The sequence below is a fragment of the Pelophylax lessonae genome (genome assembly GCF_965119305.1).
Source record: "Pelophylax lessonae genome assembly, chromosome: 3".
In the NCBI taxonomy this organism is placed as follows: Eukaryota; Metazoa; Chordata; class Amphibia; order Anura; family Ranidae; genus Pelophylax; species Pelophylax lessonae.
Window position 1 is genome coordinate 553075251 of NC_138770.1, and position 21617 is coordinate 553096867.

The following is a 21617-nucleotide window of genomic DNA, read 5'->3' on the forward strand; positions in this document are numbered from 1 at the left end:
TGGTGTGTGGGAAGCGCTGTGATTGGCTGGATGACTGGAGCGCATTCCTGTAATCTGACTCCGAAAATCTCGCAGCGTTCCTCTTCCTTTTATAATAAACGTGTAACCCTTTCACTGCTTGCAATGTGTGTTATAATGAGGAAATCTCTATACAGCCCTTACTGCCAAAGCCATTTGGTTTTCATTTTTTTTTCATGCAATCAGCTGCCCATTTTGTGTTTAATAAAGATTATTTAAACCCCACAAAGATTACGTATTTCCTACAATCAGAGGGCCTATCATAAAGCGAAGGCTTCATTCGTTTCATGTTGCACAACATTTTATCAAATCTATACTTTTGTATTAAATACACGTAGGCCTCATTCACACGAGCGCAGAGGTCTGTGCAGCTTCAATGAGGCGTTTGTTTTTGTGTCTGGAGACACCCGGAAATGCATGCAGGTAGCCTATGTTAGTGAATGGAGACAGCGGGAGCTGCGTGCAGGCGGCATATGATAGTGAATGGAGACAGCGGGAGCTGCGTGCAGGCGTCATATGATAGTGAATGGAGACAGCGGGAGCTGCGTGCAGGCGGCCTATGATAGTGAATGGAGACAGCGGGAGCTGCGTGCAGGCGGCATATGATAGTGAATGGAGACAGCAGGAGCTGCGTGCAGGCGGCATATGATAGTGAATGGAGACACCCAAGCAGCATATAGGCAGACTATGTTAGTGAATGAAGATGCTCGAGCTGCATGTAGGCAGCATAGGTTAGTGAATGAAGATGCCCGAGCTGCATGTAGGTGGCCTATATTAGTGAATGGAGACGCCCAGAGCTGCGTGCAGGCAGCCTATGTTAGCGAGGAGCTGCATGCAGACATCCTATTTTAGAGCATGGAGACACCCAGAGCTGCGTGCAGGCAGCTTACGCTAGTAAATGGAGACGCCCAGAGCTGCGTGCAGGCAGCTTACGCTAGTAAATGGAGATGCCCAGAGCTGAGTGCAGGCAGCCTATGTTAGTGAATGGAGACGCCCGGAGCTGCATTCAGGCAGCCCATATTAGTGAATGAAGACGCCTGGAGCTGTGTGCAGGCAGCTTATGTTAGGGAATGGAGACACCCCGCGCTGCGAGCAGGCAGCCCATGTTAGTAAATGGAGACGCCCGAAGCTGCCTGCAGGAAGCTCATGTTAGTGAATGAAGACGCCCAGAGCTGCATGCAGGCAGCCTATGTTAGTGAATGGAGACACCCGGAGCTAAATGCAGGTAGGCTATGTTAGTGAATGGAGAAGCCCGAAGATGAATGCAGGCAGCCTATTTTAATGCATGGAGATCACTAGAGCTGTGTGCAGGCAGCCCGTGTTAGTGAATGGAGATGCCCAGGGCAGCATGTAGGTACCCCGTTAGTGAATGGAGATGCCCGGAGCTCAGTGCAGGCAGCCTTTGTTAGTGAATGGAGATGTCCAGAGCTAAATGCAGGTAGCCTATGTTAGAAAATGGAGAAGCCGGAGATCAGTCCTGGCAGCCTGTGTTAGTGAATGAAGACGCCCAGAGCTGCATGCAGGCAGCCTATGTTGGTAAATTGAGATGCCCGGAGCTGTGTGCAGGCAACATATGTTATTGAATGGAGACGCCCAGAGCTGCATGCAGGCAGCTTACGCTAGTAAATGGAGACGCCTTGAGCTGAGTGCAGGCAGCCTATGTTAGTGAATGGAGACGCCCGGAGCAGCATTCAGGCAGCCCATATTAGTGAATGAAGACGCCTGGAGCTGTGTGCAGGCAGCTTATGTTAGGGAATGGAGACACCCTTGCGCTGCGAGCAGGCAGCCCATGTTAGTAAATGGAGACGCCCTAAGCTGCCTGCAGGAAGCTCATGTTAGTGAATGAAGATGCCCGTAGCTGCGTGCAGGCAGCCTATGTTAGTGAATGGAGACACCCGGAGCTAAATGCAGGTAGGCTATGTTAGTGAATGGAGAAGCCCGAAGATGACTGCAGGCAGCCTATTTTAATGCATGGAGATCACTAGAGCTGTGTGCAGGCAGCCCGTGTTAGTGAATGGAGATGCCCAGGGCAGCATGTAGGTACCCCGTTAGTGAATGGAGATGCCCGGAGCTCAGTGCAGGCAGCCTTTGTTAGTGAATGGAGATGTCCAGAGCTAAATGCAGGTAGCCTATGTTAGAAAATGGAGAAGCCGGAGATCAGTCCTGGCAGCCTGTGTTAGTGAATGAAGACGCCCAGAGCTGCATGCAGGCAGCCTATGTTGGTAAATTGAGATGCCCGGAGCTGTGTGCAGGCAACATATGTTATTGAATGGAGACGCCCAGAGCTGCGTGCAGGCAGCTTACGCTAGTAAATGGAGACGCCTTGAGCTGAGTGCAGGCAGCCTATGTTAGTGAATGGAGACGCCCGGAGCAGCATTCAGGCAGCCCATATTAGTGAATGAAGACGCCTGGAGCTGTGTGCAGGCAGCTTATGTTAGGGAATGGAGACACCCTTGCGCTGCGAGCAGGCAGCCCATGTTAGTAAATGGAGACGCCCTAAGCTGCCTGCAGGAAGCTCATGTTAGTGAATGAAGATGCCCAGAGCTCCGTGCAGACAGCCTATGTTAGAGAATGGAGATGCCCGTAGCTGCGTGCAGGCAGCCTATGTTAGTGAATGGAGACACCCGGAGCTAAATGCAGGTAGGCTATGTTAGTGAATGGAGAAGCCCGAAGATGACTGCAGGCAGCCTATTTTAATGCATGGAGATCACTAGAGCTGTGTGCAGGCAGCCCGTGTTAGTGAATGGAGATGCCCAGGGCAGCATGTAGGTACCCCGTTAGTGAATGGAGACGCCCGGAGCTCAGTGCAGGCAGCCTTTGTTAGTGAATGGAGATGTCCAGAGCTAAATGCAGGTAGCCTATGTTAGAAAATGGAGAAGCCGGAGCTCAGTCCTGGCAGCCTGTGTTAGTGAATGAATACGCCCAGAGCTGCATGCAGGCAGCCTATGTTGGTAAATTGAGATGCCCGGAGCTGTGTGCAGGCAGCATATGTTATTGAATGAAGACACCCAAGCTGCGTGTAGGCAGTCTATATATTAGTGCATGGAGACGACTAGAGCTGCGTAAATGCAGGCCCTTTTAGTGAATGGAGTTTCCTAGAGCTGCATCCAGGCAGCCCCTGTTAGTGCATGGAGTCGCCCAGAGCTGCGCACAAGCAGCCCATGTTAGTGAATGCAGATGGCCGAAGCTGCGTACAGGCAGCCCATGTTAGTGAATGCAGATGGCCGAAGCTGCGTACAGGCAGCCAATGTTAGTGATGGGAGACGCCCGGAGCTGCATGCAGGCAGCCTATGTTAGTGAATGGAGAGGCCCAGAGCTGCGTGCAGGGAACTTATGTTGGGGAATAGGGACACCCGGAGGTGCGAGCAGGCAGCCTAGGTTAGTGAATAGAGATGCCCAGAGTTAAATGCATGTAGCTTATGTTAGTAAATGGAGACACCCGGAGCTGCCTGCAGGAAGCCTATGTTAGTGAATAGAGACACCTGGAGCTAAATGCAGGAAGCCTATGTTAGTGAATGGAGAAGCCCGGAGCTGAGTGCAGGCAGCCCATGTTAGTGAATGCAGATGGCCGAAGCTGCGTACAGGCAGCCCATGTTAGTGAATGCAGATGGCCGAAGCTGCGTACAGGCAGCCCATGTTAGTGATGGGAGACGCCCAGAGCTGCATGCAGGCAGCCTATGTTAGTGAATAGAGACACCTGGAGCTAAATGCAGGAAGCCTATGTTAGGGAATGGAGAAGCCCGGAGCTGAGTGCAGGCAGTCTATGTTAGTGCATGAAGATGCCTAGAGCTGCGTGCAGGGAGCCTGTGCTAGTGAATGGAGACGCCCGGAGCTGCGTGCAGGTAGCCTATGTTAGTGAATGGAGACACCCGAAGCTGCGTGCAGGCAGCCTATGTTAGTGAATGGAGATGCCCAGAGCTGCGTGCAGCCGGCATATGTTCGTGAATGGAGAAGCCCAGAGCTGTGTGCAGGCAGCTTATATTGGGGAATGGGGAGACCCGGAGATGCAAGCAGGCAGCCTAACTTAGTGAATAGAGATGCCCAGAGCTAAATGCATGCAGCCTATGTTAGTAATTGAAGACACCTGGAGCTGAGTGCAGGCAGCCTATGTTAGTGAATGGAGATGCCCAGAGCTGTGTGCAGGCAGCCTATGTTAGTGAATGGAGACACCTGGAGCTAAATGCAGGTAGCCTATGTTAGTGAATGGAGAAAGCCCGGAGCTGAGTGCAGGCAGTCTGTTAGTGCATGGAGACACCTAGAACTGCGTGTAGGCAGCCTATGTTAGTGAATGGAGAGGCCCGGAGCTGCATGCAGGCAGACCCTGTTAGTGAATGGAGATGCCCAGAGCTGAGTGCAGGCAGCCTGTGCTAGCAAATAGAGATGCCTGGAGCTACGTTCAGGCAGCCCATGTTAGTGGATGGAAACGCCCGGCGCTGTGTGCAGGCTGGCTATGTTAGTGAATGGAGACGCCCAGAGCTTCATGCAGGCAGCCCATGTTAGTGAACGGAGATGCCCAGGGCTGAATGCAGGTAGCCCCTGTTATTAAATGGAGAACACCCGGAGCTGAGTGCAGGCAGCCCATGTAAGTAGAGACGCCTGGAGCTGTATGCAAGCATTTCTATGTTAGTAAATCGAGATGCCTGGAGCTAAATGCAGGCAGCCTATGCTAGTGAATAAAGAGGTCCGGAGCTGAGTGCAGGCAGCCTGTGTTAGTGAATAAAGACGCCTGGAGCTACATGCAGGCAGCCTATATTAGTGAATGGAGACGCCCAGAGCTAAATGCAAGTACCCTGTTATTGAATAGAAACGCCCAGAGCTGCGTGCAGGCAGCCCATGTTAGTAAATGAAGATGCCCGGAGCGGAGTACAGGCTGCCCAAGTTAGTGAAAGAAGACACCTGGAGCTGAGTGCAGGCAGCCTACGTTAGTGAATGGAGATGCCCAGAGCTGCGTGCAGGCAGCCTAGGTTAGTGAATGGAGACGCCCAAAGCTGAGTGCAGGCAGCCCATGTTAGTGAATAAAGACGCCCAGAGGTGCTTGCAGGCAGCCTATGTTAGCGAATGGAGATGCCCAGAGCTGAGTGCAGGCAGCCCATGTTAGTAATTGGAGGTGCCCAGAGCTGCATGCCGGCAGCCCATGTTAGTAAATGGAGGTGCCTGGAGCTGAGTGCAGGCAGACCATGTTAGTGAATAGAGATGCTAGGGATGGGATCGGATGAGAGCGGACATGCGGTCCGCTCTCATCCGATTCCCCCATAGAGAGCAGCAGTGCTCTGACACCTCCCTCTCCACACACACAGAGCGGAGAGAGAGCTGTCACCTGCCTGCTCAGCGGGGATCAGTGTATTGATCCCCCGCTGAGCAGCATGGAGTCCGCCGACGGACCGTGTGAAAGGAGCCTAACAGGCCAGGTTTGCAAGAAAACTGAAATACACCACAGGAGATATCATTTGCTGCTCAGTGATTGCAGTATTCTAGTCTGCATCTCCCCAAGGTAATACTTAAATCTGGCCTGTTAGTTAGGACCGGAGTTGAGAAACATTGGTGTACATATACACAAAAAAATTCAAATACATGACAAAATTGCTTTGCATCTTGGACACTAAAGCAAAATAAAAGTAACTAAAAAAACAAAAACAAAAAAACACTAAAGCATTGGTGAGTTTCATTCATTTTATTTAACCAAGACACTGTTTCTTATTTAAAAAAATACAGTTTTATTTTCTCTTCAGTTGGAAAAAAGAGCCTGTAAAGGCAGTATCTGCACCATATTATCAGAAAAGGTATTTGTTATATTGAAAGAAAATATCAAACGGGTTAACTGTGGAAAACAAAAAAAAAAAAAACAACAAATTCAACAAAATACAGCAATAACATTGTAAAACCGCTTTCTTATGGCTGTAAGGGACTTTCCTCTTTGAATAAGCAGACCTCTACTCCATACTCTATGTACAGCAATGGCCAAAGGCAACATCCAGACCTCTTCCAATTGCTGTTTACATCCTACATGAGCAATTAATAACCAATTTATGCACCTAAAGTTATTTTAAGGGGATTGGATTGTGGTTTGATTGTTCATTCTTTAAACCAGCCTTTCTCAACCTTTTCAACACAGAGGAACCCTTGAAATACATTTCTGGTCTCGGGGGGAACTCCTGCTAAAAATTAAAAATCCACAACTCATGACTTATTAGTGTGACAGTCAGTGGGAAGAATGCTCCTTACTCTTATCATTGGGAAGAATTACCCCCTTACAGATAGATAAAAGGAACAATGGTGTCATCATTGAGAAGAATTACCCCCTTACAGATAAAGGAACAATGGTGTCATCATTGAGAAGAATTACCCCCTTACAGATAGATAAAAGGAACAATGGTGTCATCATTGAGAAGAATTACCCCCTTACAGATAGATAAAAGGAACAATGGTGTCATCATTGAGAAGAATTACCCCCTTACAGATAGATAAAAGGAACAATGGTGTCATCATTGGGGAGAATTACCCCCTTACAGATAGATAAAAGGAACAATGGTGTCATCATTGGGGAGAATTACCCCCTTACAGATAAAGGAACAATGGTGTCATCATTGGGAAGAATTACCCCCTTACAGATAGATAAAAGGAACAATGGTGTCATCATTGGGAAGAATTACCCCCTTACAGATAAAGGAACAATGGTGTCATCATTGGGAAGAATTACCCCCTTACAGATAGATAAAGGAACAATGGTGTCATTGGAAACTTATCTGAGAGGCAGAAATTGCCCATTACTCAAGAACCCCTAGCAACCTCAGGAGGAACCCTGGTTGAGAAACCCTGATTCAAACAGTAGCAGATACATTTTGGATCTCGATTGCGCTCTACTCTAAGTTCCGGTTCACACTACCGAGACTTTTCAGCCTGACAAGTCGCGGTCCATTCTGTGCTATGGGAACCGTTCTAATAGGAGCGACTCAAGTCGCTCCGACTTAGAAAATAGTTCCTGTACTACTTCTGGGTGACATCGGAGCAACTTGCATTGACTTTCATTATGTGAAGTCCGTGCAAGTCGCGCCGAAGTCGCTGTGCACGCGACTACACAGGTCGCCCCCGAAGTCGGATCGCCATAGTGTGAACCGACGCTTAACAACTGAAGATTTTAATTATTCAAAATAAATATTTGACCTTGTTTTTACCCTTTATCTTGCTACTACCCATATGGTCTGACAAATTGTTTTTATACATTTTTACTGCACTTTTTATCAATCCAAAGAGAAAATCTCAGGCATAGTATACAAGCAGCAAGACTGAAGAATAATAGGTAGAGGTCACAATACCAAAAGCTCACAATCTTCTTTAAAGAAACATTTTTATCAAATTAGGTAAGATAAAATATAACTACCATTTTTAGAACTACCATTTTAACTACCAATTATAACTACCATTTTTTTTTTATTTTATTAAACTTTTAGCGTGTTTATTGCCTGCCTTAGCCTATTCATTCAGAAACCCAGGATCAAGCGAGAGGGGCCACAATGCTACCATAAGAGAAGGCGAGAAGAAATCTGCTTTTCAAAGAAGAAAACCTCTTTACTTACCATGTGTCAGTTGAACAGAAATTTTGTAGCTTTGAGGAGGTCTAATTACTATACCGGTAAGGTCAAATGCAAAGCATATCTAATGTATAACAAAATAAGGATTTGTTGTAAACAGTGCTGTAAGCAGAATTACAGCCAAACAATTCATCAGGCTAAACCGTTGGAACAAACTGTATAGGTGCATGGAGTCTAGTAAGTCAGTTTCTTTGTAAAGTATGAATAACAAAAAAAGTATCTATAAACCTTGCTCAATATATCATATTCAAACCATATGAAAAACAGTAGTTAAATAAAAATGGAAAAAAAAAAAAAAAAAAACAATTCCATGATGAAAATGGGTTACAACAACTGTATATGGTAAAAAAAAAAAAAAATTAGACTTCTGTAAGCTTAAGCTACAAAAAAATGCTAGTAAAAGGCAGTGCATTTCTGGTTACAAGGTTCCAATGTCCTGCAAAAAACCTACATAGATGCCATTGAGGAATGAAAGATGCCATTGAGGAATGAATCGCTTTCAGCGACATCCTGAACATGGATTGCTGTAACCTGCATGCCACCCATGACTGTTTACAATATCCCTTTTACATAAGAATAATACTGGACCCAATTTAATATTTTGGAGGGGTGTAAAAGATACTGCTAATGAACAACTGATACAAAAGATTGTCTGTACAGCAAAAAAAAAAAAAAAAAAAACCGTCACAACTTATATTGCACCATTTTAATAATTTGCAGTCAGTGCTCAGATATCAGACATGAACATGAGACCACAAAAGCAATGTTGGAGGGGGGAAACGTTTACATCTTTCACATTAGGAAAGTAGACCTCAAAAAAAAAAAAAAAAATCTACATTTGCTTGCCAAATCATAAGAATAGAAATACAGTCACAACTACAAAAATAAAAAATCTAATTAGGGCCCCTTTACACTGAGTAAAAAAAAAAAATCCCTTTAAATCCTCTGAAACTCTTCACACCGGTCAGTTGTGATTTTTTAAAAGTCCTGCTTGCTGCATTTTAAAACACTCCTTCCCTTTAAATTAAATGGGAAATACAACAAAATCATAAAAAATGCACTGCGGTTTTGGTGCGTTTTTTGAGTCACATGTCCATGTTTCACAGGTGCATGCTGGGAATTAGGCAACTCGGAAATGCATCAAAAATGCATTTTTTTTTTTTTTTTTACACGGAGCAGCGTGAAAGTAGCCTTAAGGCCCGTACACACGTACCGATCGTCGGCAGACAAGCGTCGGCCGACGACCGATCTGCCGATTGTACGCTTGTTAGTATGATGCCTCCGACAGCCGTCAGCGCACATTCTGCCGACAAGACTCTGTCATGCAAGCATTAAAATTTTTGTATGCCGACACCAGAGCGGCCGATTGTTCGCCAGTCAATACAGAATTCAGCCGACAGACCGCAGATTTGCAAGACTGGGCATGCTCAGAAAAGAAAAAACACAGGGAAAGTTAACCATTACATGACATCACTTCTGCAGTCGGCTGTAGTCGGCGAACAAAATTCTTGTGCTGTCTTTGCACTTTTCAACAGACACCGACAGCCCGGGGACAAAAGACGGCCGATCGTTCGCCGACGATCGGTACGTGTGTACGGGGCTTTAGACTGTATATTTTATGGTTACAATGAACAGCACGTTCCTAAAGGACAAGTCCAGCTTTAAATGATATACCGTGATTGTAATGTGTGTACCTGACATACAGCAGAGAGGTTTTGCCTTTAGAAGTGTGATTGCAATACGACCGGTAATAAGCAGACTTCCAATTGTGCATCAAACTTGCATAATATCTGCTGGTGCTTCAGTTCCCTGCCCCTGCTCATAATTCACATTTGTGAGATGGGGGCAATAGAAAAAAGTTATAGCAGGCGCTCAAAAGGGCTTCCTTAGAAGGACAAGGACAATATAAATGCTTTACTGAACAAACATTTTGGCGAGTCACAGCTCGGCTTCCTCAAGGTCTTGCAACCTTTTCATCCTCCTTGTTCTTCTAGGAAAGCCCTTTGAATGCCTACTATACCCTCTTAAGTTAACGATTCAAGTTCATCAGAACTTCCTTTTGGGCTGTAATGCACAAATCTGTTAGAGTCACATATTCTGGATAGGCATTGGAGGAACCCCAAGATTTACAGTATTTGTACTGTTAGCCATAAAAAAAAACAAAAAAAACCCCAATTTACAAATCGCATCCCGTCTGAAAATGTCTCCAACCACACAGCTGCCATCTGACTGGAAAAAGCTAGAAAACAAGCAGCACGTTTGGACATGGTAAACTACAGGTAAACCCTATAGATGAATTTATGTTTATAATGGTTATAGATTTGATAGAGTAAAATTTTTAAAAAAGGCACAAAACTGGAGTTTTCCTTTAAAAGACAGCCGGTAAAGATCAGCTTTCCCTTACATAAATGAAAAGTACACACAAGCTGGATGAAAAATGACAACGCCTTCAAAAGTAGCCTACATGCATTCAACTTTTACTTATTGCAGCTCATGCTCCATATAAGCATGTACAAGCTGCACCCATGCTACATTTGCACTGAGCTGTATTCAACACTTGAAATAAACCGCACTCAGAGGGCACTACCCACAGAACCCAAGTAGACAATGTCAGCAATTCAAAAGGAAAAAATGGGAATAGATTTTTAAACAGCTTTGATGCAATTGTAAACAGTTGCATACTTGTCAGTGCTTTCTTTTATAAGCCCAACCCCAGGAAACCTGAAAACTCTTCCTCGCAGGGGCAGGACCTGTACTGTAAGGATCAGCTACTCGTTTAGGCCTACTGGCCATGAAAAAGAAAAAATGTACTTACCGTATCTGATCATCTGCAGTGCTAGACTGGTCCCTGCAGCGTCTTCTCTCCCATGCTCCATAGCCCTGCCATAGATGCAATGGCACCGAGACACTGGCCACCACCACAGCAAGGGGGGGGAAGAGGATGATTGGGGGGGAGTAAAATACTTTTACTCGTTGGTAGATCTAAATAAGCAGTTAACCCCTTGCAGTACAGGCACAGTTACACTACAAGAAGGAATTTTCTGATTTCCAGAAGTTGGGCTTCAACGGTCATGAAACCTGAATATGATCAACCAAGATATTTTGCTCGACCGATGTACACAGCACACATACTACAATGACTGGCACAGTGCATATGAGCTACAGAATTTCTGGCAGTTTACAAATTGCGTGTACAAATAAAGCAGCAGAGATTTTTGCAAGGACCCATACATACTGCAACACTGGCAAAAAAAAACAAAAAAAACCTTTGGAGAATGTAATACATCTATTCAAAGGAGTCTTTTGTGAAATACTTAAAGCAGAACTAAACCCATCAATTTAACAGTTTCTCAAAATGGTTCCAATCAAGGCATGCGGTGAATAACTGTCACATTTGCTTGTGCCCTCAACCCAACTGTCAAGCCATAAGTGATCAAATGTGCAACACCATAGCAGCTGTAGATAAAACAAAGCTTAAGATGGTACCTTCTTTACTGTAAAGGATAGGGGGGTTTAGTTCCACTTTATTAAAAAGAAGTCTCACTACACAATTTGTCCCCCAGATGACAAAGTGTATGTAGCTCTTTGTCCTATCTTTTTTTAGCTGGTTTCATTGCTGAAATAACATGCTCGACAGCAGCCCCAAATTCTTAGGTGTCAGTAGGACAAACAGCATAGCTGAGGCTGTGGTATCTGACATACCTGGGGGTTTCAGAGAGCAATGGTAGCCGTAGCTCATAAAAAGAGTGAAGGTTTTTCTTTCCACCCTCCAAAAAAAGGTAAATATTCTCTTTTTTCCAAGGTGGTTATTCTTCTGTAAGAGGAATTCCAGCTTACACCTTAAGCCGGCTATAGACCGTTCGACTCTAGGCCGGTACAGCAGTGACTGGCCAAGATTCTAACTGTGTACGGGTGAGCTGAAGGTACAATGCAACCAGACTGTTGGATTTTACATGCGATTGTTAGCTGCCACCAATAATCACTGTGTTCCCCACCGGGAGAACACAGTGGCTCCACGCGAGGCATTGCCACATCATCACTGACTGTGTTGATGGGGGAAAGGAGCGATTTTTCTTTCTTGCAACCCCATGGTTGCAGGAAAGAAAAATCGCTCCATTAATGGCCGGATTAACTGTTCTTAAAAAACTCTCCCCTCCTCTCATCCTAACCTATATGTAACACCTGTGTAGGAAAGATGTATATTCTTACCCGTTTTCAGTTTGCTCTGGTCCAGTCATATAATCTTCCCTGTGTTAGCCAGTGGCAGCTGTAGGGAGAGAGTAGAGCACGCACCATTAATGGCTAGTAGAACCTGGAGACATGACATCACCCATAGATTTCAATGGCCCATCCGTTGTTCGCGCTCCCTCCTCTCCCCTGCAGCTGCACTGGCTGACACAGGGGAAATGAATCACGTGACTGGACCAGACTGAAAACAGTTAAGTATATACATTTTTCTTACACAGGTTAGTTAACATATGTGTAAGATTGAATTCCACTTGAATAGTTAGCAACAGGATCACTTAAAAGGAATATGGTAATTTAGAATATTCTACAAGTGTAATATTTTAGGCTAAATGGAGATGGCTGCAAAGGATTTGTTACCATTAACAGTCAAACCCTGCTCCAATAATTAGGTTCTAAATATTTGTTTAAAAAAAAAAAGGACAGGGGTAGTAGTAGTGGAGATCATCCCTTCACAGAAACTGACATTTTGCATACTAAACACACAGCACTTTCCAGTAAAACTATACCATAACCAACAAGTATACTAAAGGAATACACAAAATTAAAGCTGAAATATTTTTTATATTAAAAAAAACGCATAGTGCATGGGATTGTGCTTCAAAAGATTTTTAAAAAGTCATAAATAGATGCTACATATCTTTTGTCAAAAATAAATAAGAATATTACCAGTCACAAAGCCAATATACATGTAGAAAACCTAAAAATGTTTAAATAATCTTGTAAAGAGACCTAGCTTTTCATGAACTCTTATATAGACATAACTGATTCCCAGGTAAGTTATTTGCTAAGAAATGGAAAATTAAAAGATGTATGCAAATGTGAAGAAAGGGGGTCACAGCAACCTCTCATGGGTTTCACAGAAAAGCTATGCATTGCTAGGAACATGTTCCTTGTGCCAGTGCTATGCTTCAATCAAGGAGCACAGGTGGCATGGGGAGCAAAGCATTCCCTGCAATGCAGAGCTTTTCTGTGGAACCCATGAGAGGTTGCTAGGACCCTTTGCTTCACATTTGCATACATCCTGTTCCTCTATAGACCAACACATGTCCCTTGTGCCAGTGCTATGCTTTAATCAAGGAGCTCAGTTGGCATGGGGAGCAAAGCATTCCCTGCAATGCAGAGCTTTTCTGTGGAACCCATGAGAGGTTGCTAGGACCCTTTTCTTCACATTTGCATACATGTCCCTTGTGCCAGTGCTATGCTTCAATCAAGGAGCTCAGTTGGCATGAGGGACAGGATCTATTAAAAGGTGAATTTAAAGTATGGAGAAATACACACCATAAAACAGAAACCAGTATTTCCTTCTGTCTTTCATTTGGCTTTTTAAACACCCCCCCCCCCCCAATTAAAAAAAAAGAAAAAAAATGGTTTACCAGGGCTCTGATCACAATGCTAAGGCTTTCAAATTCTCGTTCTGAAAAATGTCAAAGTTTACACGCTAGCTCTGGTACAACATCACTCTTGAGGAGCCCTCAACAAATCAATCATGTAGCTTGGTAAGCTCAAGTGGAAAAAAAAGTATGATGGTTAGATTAGGCAGCATGAACCTAGAAGTTCATCAGCTGACAAGTTCATGGATGTAACAAATTAAGAAACCACACTGAACAGTTTAGGTTTAGACCTTTTCTTACTCATATCCAATGGAACACTGAAAAAGTGGATAAACTCAAAATGGAAATATTTTAACAATTACGTTTATAAAGCTGCAGGACAAACAGAATGTTGCATGAGTAATTCCACAAGCTGAGGAAACTCTTAGCATCGGCCTACTGTACTATGGCTGACAGCCTTAAAGAATAATTGCACGTTTGTCATTGGAAAAAAACAAAACAACGTTATGCTGCTTCTCACCTGGATGTCCCACCATCTTTAATAGCAGCAGTATTAATAATCCTTTTATATGCAATAGAAAAGATGAGGGTTGAATTTGCCAACTTGCTTGATTTGCCTGTCTATACCCAGCAAGCGAAGGCATTTTAAAAAGTGCACTTTTACTTCAAACCTGCTGGGATCCAGAACTTTTGTGCAGGGCTAGCGCCGCAACACAGAACATTTCAAGTAGCTGAATAGCACTGTGTAGAAAGTTGTAACCATGATCAAATATGGTTTCTAACATATTATACACTCTGTCCTGGAAATTAAAAGGGCCCATCTTAAACTGTTCAGCAAGACATCCTTATTACTGTGTTACAAGCTAATTGGGGTGACTGGATGAGATGAATTGGCGATTCTTCCCTTTTGATTCTCCTGAATTTTTCATGTAAAATAATAAATCTCTTTGAGAAATGATGTATTAGAAATTTATCAAGGTTGTGCTCTGCTATTAATAGAACCCTGGGAGTAGATATACCTGGGGACCCTAAACACTGCCTTCTGGGCATCCTAGACCAACAAGTGGAAGACAGATACCTGCGGGAGGCGGCCTCCAGCACCCTGTTCCAAGCTCGTCTACTTATATTGCGACAATGGACTGCACCTGAACCTCCGACTTTTAGGATGTGGCTAGAGCAGATAGGGGGCACTCTCAGAATGGAAAAGGTTATATACCAACATAGGGGATCTCCGCAAAAATTCTCTAAAATATGGGGTGCTTGGTTGAATTGCCCGGGAATGGCTCCTAATGACCTCATCCTGGACCGTTTGTTATCTTAAATGTGTGAATATGGGTTGGGGCTGCTGAGGGATGATTGCTTGATGCGCTGGGGGTGGATTGGAGGGAAGTAATACTGTAACGGGCATTGTTGTTGGGGGTTGCGGCATATTTGCTATGCATACTATTCTATATAGTGATGGTGATTTCTTGCTACTATGCCTGTACCATGTATTGTTGTTTACTGTGGTGAGGTGAATTTCTCTCAAAGATGTTTTCTGATTTAAAAAAATAAATTTATCAAGCTTAATTACTGCTTCGTTAATTCCAAAAGTGGTTACTTATTAGACCCTTCTTAACTATATGCAAGATCTGCAAAGGTATAGTGCGAGTAATTTGTCATGTTCCCCGAAAAAAAAAAAAAAAAAATGACCCTCTACATGCTCCAATGCTGTCCTTGGTTTCCTCAGACGCCAGCAGTCCACTTCAGGCAGAACTACAGACATGTCATTCTGCCCATTTCCTGTCATTTACATGCCCCCTAGGGAGCATGCTACCATGCAAGTTGGGCACCCATTACTCCAGGACTTTTTGCAGCACTCAGCTGTAAATACACAAGCACTGCTCAGGCCTCAAAGAATGCATGTCTGCCACTGGAAGACTGATCAAACTAAACCCAGTCCGATAAGCAGGCACCTTGTGGTTTCTGACTGTATTTTTTGTCATTTTCAACTAGCTTTTGGTTGTCCTGGGGAGCGCTTTCATACTGAACCAATTTTATATATAGGGCATAGACTTCTGGCCTGATTCCAGATAAGTCTCATCCACCTCAGAACAAAGTCCTGACCTACAATTCAAGGCCACGCTGGGCATTGGGCAGTAGAGGGAAATGCACTGGACTGCTGAAGGGCTTAGCAAAGAAACAGATGTGGACATAGGATCCACAAGTACCAAAACACACTGAAGACTATTTGAGGATTAGTAGGCATACTTGCAACAAGATCTTTGGGTCACGGGTCAAATGAACACCACACAAAGACTCTGCTTTACTAAACGCAGAGAATGCTTACTTCCAAATCAAATTCTTACTTCTCTTAGTCAGCGTGGAGAAAAGTCTCCTTGCAAAGAGTACCAAATCAAGTACAAGAAAAACAAATACAACAACATGATTGAAGTCAGTACAACTTTACCTCATTTACAAAGCTTGGTGAAAAGGGGGAGCTGTTCAGACTTCAATCACATGTAAGAAAAAACATTTTTTTTTACCTTTTCCCTGTACATAACTGAATATAATTTGCTATGAATTTTCACTTTACGTTACCTTATTTGCCAAGACGAAAGTGAAAATTCACTTTGAAAAGCAAAATATGCTCTTTAGTAAATCAACCCCATAGTTCTTGCCACACTTTGACAGCGATAATAGCCCTTAACAGATGGCAGGTAAAGTGTAAAGCCAGTCATACATGGATCACAAGTTGGCCAATTCAGCAGGGACCCTCCGAAAATTGGTCCATGTATGGGCACCCTGGCTGTACAGAAGTCAATCTACAGAAGTCAATCTACTAATCAACTTCTACACAACCAGCTTGTTGGGTCTTTCCTGATCGATCAGTGCAGCAAGCTATAGCTGCTGGCACTAATCATTGTATTCCGACAGTGGGAAAGTCTCCCCACCCCCAGAACACAATAGCACAGTGGGTAAAAATTCCCCTATCCACACTGAATGTGTGGATGGGAAGATTGGAATATTTTTTTCATTCAATCTGCTGGGCTGCCTAAAGTCTAGTACACACTACTAGTTTTTTTTTCCCCATTTAACCCCGCAGGCTGAACGGAAAAAAAAAACCACATAGCTCAGGGAGGAGCCACTGTACTATTTGTTTTGAGTACAGTGATCTCCCCTGCTATGCTATTGTGTTCCAACATTCCTATTCCCGTCAGCACTCTCAGCCATTGGCTGAGAGCACTGATTGGAAGCGGATCAGCAGACATTTGCCGGACCAGCTGCAGTTCACACAAGCTTAATGTCGGCCGGTTTCTATTGACGTGGCCGATGCCATCTGACATTCAGCCCGTGTGTACTAGGCTTAAATACAGGATAAGACAAAAATATACATCTGATCCAAAACAATACATTCTACTAAAGGCTCTGTCCAGAACAAGCGCATGCAACTGCATCTCAACCAAAAAATATAATCATCCTAGCTTAGTTTCTTCACACAACATGAATAAAAAAAAATAAAAAACAGAACACTACTTGCAACAATTTTCATTTTACTGTGGTGTAGATCTAATTCTAGATGCTTCTCGCTGTACACATTCACCTGTGAATACCCTGCATAGTATAAAAGAGCCCTAAAGCTGTCAAAACCAAATCAATTCCTCAATTTTTTTTTTATGCTGCAAAAAATATTAAATAGATGAGGTTATACTGGTGAGGTACAAACATCCAATTACACAGAAAATCAAAAGAACTGCAATTTCTCAAAAACGAAAACCTAAAATATTAGCTCCCTCACTACGTTTCAAAGACCAGCGACTATATAGCCAATTACAAATGTTGACCCCATAGCTACATATATTTGGTGTAAAAATGACCAGGAGTGGCATCTGACCAATTCAAAAGGTCACTACAACGAACTTTGAGTGGTCTTTATCAGTACCAGAATGGAGATGCAAGTTTAAAATATAATTTTTATTATGAATGTTTAAAAAACCTATTGGACCAAATGGCTCTAAAAGTTTAACACATTGGCTCATATTTTTGATACATGTAAATCATTTAGTTCCAGGTGGAAAGCCTCACAAAACTATACCTACAATACAGATTATAGCCACACAAGCTGCAGCCCTGTATACCTTGATTATGGTAATCATGTAGTAAGTGATTGACGGCTTTCCATACGTGTTATGGAAAGCCGTCACATCACTTACATCATTTAACATATAAAGGGCTGCTATTTGTGTGGCTATAATTTGTAACGCAAAGCATTAGGCTTTCCACTTGAACAAAATGTTTTAAGTCCATCAATAATATGAACCAATGTGTGACTCTTTTAGGGTCATTTGATCCAATAGGTTTTAAACATTGATTTTTTTAAAATGTAGAGGATTGCACCAGAGTAGAAAAATATTGACTCGGTATACGTGTGTAACATATGTTCCAATTTACTGCACGGTACATTTCCAAAAAAATAAAAAAATATCCACAGAGGGGTACAGCATTACATAAAGAAACCACATTGATCACCAAGAGGTAACAGGCCATCCAAACATGGTAAGAGGATGCAGTTAAATTTGTATAGTAAGGCCTCTGGGATTCTGAGAATCGTAAGGTAGGAACCTATGCCCAGAAAACCTCAGAGCTAAACACAGATATTAATAAAAAAAAAATATATATTTACACTTTTATCTCCAATCTGGTACCAATAAATTCTGCTCAAAAACATTTTTTTGTAGGGTTTGAATATTTATGGATTTTGTACCTGGCCGGCCCACACCTTTCTGTGTGTTACAGGTTAATGGTCAGCCCAACCAAGGCAGATATTGTACCTTTTGGGAACACTCATTGCTGTAGTACACCTGCTGCAATAATTGTGCCCCATTATCCTCTAATCAAGGTATATCATTATTACAGAAAACACAACAAAAGGAGGGGTTACATCTGCCTTGCATCTGGAAAGAAATTTGAGGCAGATTATGAACTAGTTTAAAAAGATACTTTAGAACAATGGGCACTGCGATAACACAAGTACCCCTGGGCTCATCAATCGTAGCAAAAGAACGAATTGCAAGTGGTGACTTTCCCTGCTATCGTCAAAGTAACTCTGGTACCAAAGGGTGTCTTGCTCAGTATAAAAAGATGCACGCTTGGTCATTGCAAACTTGCATGCTTATGCCACAACTCAAAGAATGGTTTAATTTGTTGTATCATCTGGCAGCCATATAATGGCAACTTAAAAGGACAACTGTAAGCCTCATTATTTACACATGCTTTTGATTGCAAAAATGCTAGAACAAAATGCATTAACTCATTTGCAAAAGTGTGTCCCCAGTGGCTGCCTGCTTGTGTGTCCGATGTGGTGTGCTACTGAAACAGCAGGCTCTGGAAGCTCTGCCCTGCAACTGTTCCAACCTATGCCTTGAGCTGGTCTAGCTGGCTCAGTTAGAAGTCATGGGATTTCTTCTGCTGCTTCTTTGTATAAACCAGGATAATCAGTTCTCTTCAAAAGGGCTAGTACATGGGCATAAATCAATGTAGCGCCTCCTAGTCCCTTGCTGCAGCTTCCCTTTTGTGAGGTTACTTCCCTCTATTTTTATAGCTCCAACAAGCAGGAGGCTGATAAAGAATAGACAAGATAGTGTGCAGCAGTTAAAAAAATAAAATAAAAAAGTCTCTCCCTTCCTGCCAGCCAGTTTCTAGTGTGTGAGCCAATCTCCTCCCCTACCCTTCGTGTGGACACTATTAGTGAGGACAATTACTGGCATCCCCAGAAGTACACATGCAATGGTGGGTCCTTAAAACCCAACAAGGGAAAGTATCCATCCTAACCTTGGAATGCAGAGACTGCACTGAGGGGGACCATCTGAGGCAGAAGAAAAGTAAAATGTTATAAATTTTTGAAAAGCAGCATATTATGTAATTACTGATATCAGCAGTAGACACAACAAAGAAAAAAGTTGACTTTAGTATCGCTTTAAGTCTACCTTCATACATTTGCTACCATTACCCAGCCCTGATTAAATGCTATGGTCAGCTTCTCTGTTGACAAGCATGTCATTTCCAAGCTTTCCCCCGGGGAAAAAAGAAGAAACAAGCTCATATGAAAAACACTTCAAATCAGATGGCAATAATTAGGTGGTTCCATTCCACTATATGTAATAAAGATTAAAGACTTAATTCTATCACACTAAGCACCCTCAATTTCAAATATGAAAGCATCAGGTCTTCTAACCTGCACTTAGTACACAAAGCAGCTATAGACACAGAAATTACTTTTCATATCACAGTTACAGCTCCTGGCTGTGGTAGTGAAGAGGGACTACTGACAATTCATAAATGCGCTAAAGTTTTGTTTGCTGTAAGCTCTGCCCCCTCCATGTCACTTCCAACGAAAACAAATACTCACGCTATGTATGTGTGATTCCAAAATGTCTGCAGCTTCTGTCCACCCAGTGCTTTTACGCCTCCAAAAAATTACAAATATAATAACACAGCACTTGCCAATAAAACAAACAACGTGTTAAAAAAAGTGAACGTAAAAAAACATATACAAAGGCTTTCAAAAATTCTCATACAACGTGCTCCAAACTCCATTAATAAGGTGAAGCGCTTCATGTAAACATGCTGTGAAGTGTGCCACACTCCCCTCTCGTATCCCCACTCACCAGAGGGAATGGACCCACAGATTTTCAGTCTGGGGGTCAACCAAACTTGTATCTGGTGTTGTGGATATCAGGCCTCTAAGATCGGGTTTCCCCAAAAACACTTTTGGGGCAGCTTTAATATCTTTAAGCAACTTACAAAATTGTAAATAAAAGCGGGTATAGACAATCACGAGGTTCTTCTGGGTTTGCTGCACGTTCAACAGAGGGTGAAAATGACATAGTTGGTTTGACGGGAGCGGAAATACGTCAATCCGTTTCTCCCCACCTCCAGGGCATCATCAAGGACAAACAAGTCTTGTCAAACCCAACAACGTCACTTTTGCCCTCTGTGGAACGCAAGCCGAATAACGGCGAACCCGGAAGAGCCTCATGATTGTCTATGCCCGCTTTTATCTAAAATTTTGGTAAGTTGCTTTGCGTTTTGTGCAAATGAACATTACATTTTACAGTACTTCACTATGAGCACCATTTAGTTTGATTGAGCCTGGATGATATTAAAGCCACCCTAGAGTATTATTGGTGAGACCCGATCTTAATGCCAAGAGGCCTGATAGCCACAACACCAGATACAAGTTTGGTTGACCCCCAGACGGAAATTCTGTGGGTCCGTTCTCTCTGGTGAGTGGGGATACGAGAGGGGAGTGTGGCACACTTCACAGCATGTTTACATAAAGCACTTCAGCACCTTATTAATGGAGTTTGGTGCACTTTATATGAGAACTTTTGAAAGACTTTGTATGTTTTTTTTTTTTTTACATATACTTTGAGCACATTAGGTTTATCTGTTTTATTGGCAAGTACTATATTATAATTGCATGTGCCTTCCAGGTTTGGTGATATAGCGGACACAAATAGCTGCATTGTTAGAAGTGTATACATTTGTGTTCCTAGAGGTTAAACACTATACATAACTCACAAGTTAGTGAATGTTGCTTTTCTCAGCTTATTGTGTTGCAAAATCAGTGTTCATTATTAAAAGAAATTTATTTTAGGAAGAGCCAGAAAACATATGCTTTTTGGTGTAGACCGTATAAGCCTTCTGCTGTACCCTTGGCAATTTGGAAGGTTTGTGAAAATAGCCAATTGAAACCTTGGCGGTGCTACACAATTTTGATCAATTTCTACACCCACTTTAATTAGCCAGCTTTAAAATTGCCAAAACAATTTCCAGATGACTGGCCAGTAGTTGGTAAACCTTTTCATTCATCATTGGAAATGTTCTCCCCCTTCAGTTTCTGCATTTTAACACACAAAGAGGGAGGCAGCATGGGTATCTTACTACAGGCTCCTAATGCTCCTTGAATTTAAACAATCCTGTGGCTCAGTACAAAGGAGTGCTAGCTCAACTTTTCACTGTGGAGGACAGTCTTACTTTAGACTAGGTTAATGCTGCCGTCCTTCTTCTCTGTGAGTGCTGGATGCGAAGATTTAATCCTGTTATGATGTAGATTTTTATGTATTATTTATATTATGCTGGTATTGGGTTACCTATGTGTAATGATTTTTGGGTAAGGTTAGAGAAAGTGGTGTAACATTTACATGTTGGTAGTTTATGGGTTTTTTTTCCCCTCGATCCGTTTTATATATGTAGTATCAATAGGATGGTATGTGGTTGAATACAGTACAGAATTAATTTAGTTTTATGTGGCATTAATTGCCATTACTGGTAATTTTATTGTTTTTCTTTGTTGTGATTTTTGTGTTGTCTTTGTTGAATGCAACTGTATCTTAGTAATTTCCCTTTGGGATTATTAAAGTATTCTGAATTTGTCCAGCCTTAAAGG

General features: G+C 42.8%; 1 protein-coding gene across 1 annotated transcript in view; it reads left to right on the plus strand.

Moving 5' to 3' along the window:
• The window catches only part of HNRNPU (heterogeneous nuclear ribonucleoprotein U), a 458517-nt gene that overhangs the window by 100495 nt on the left and 336405 nt on the right, over positions 1 to 21617 (plus strand). The window lies entirely within an intron of this gene.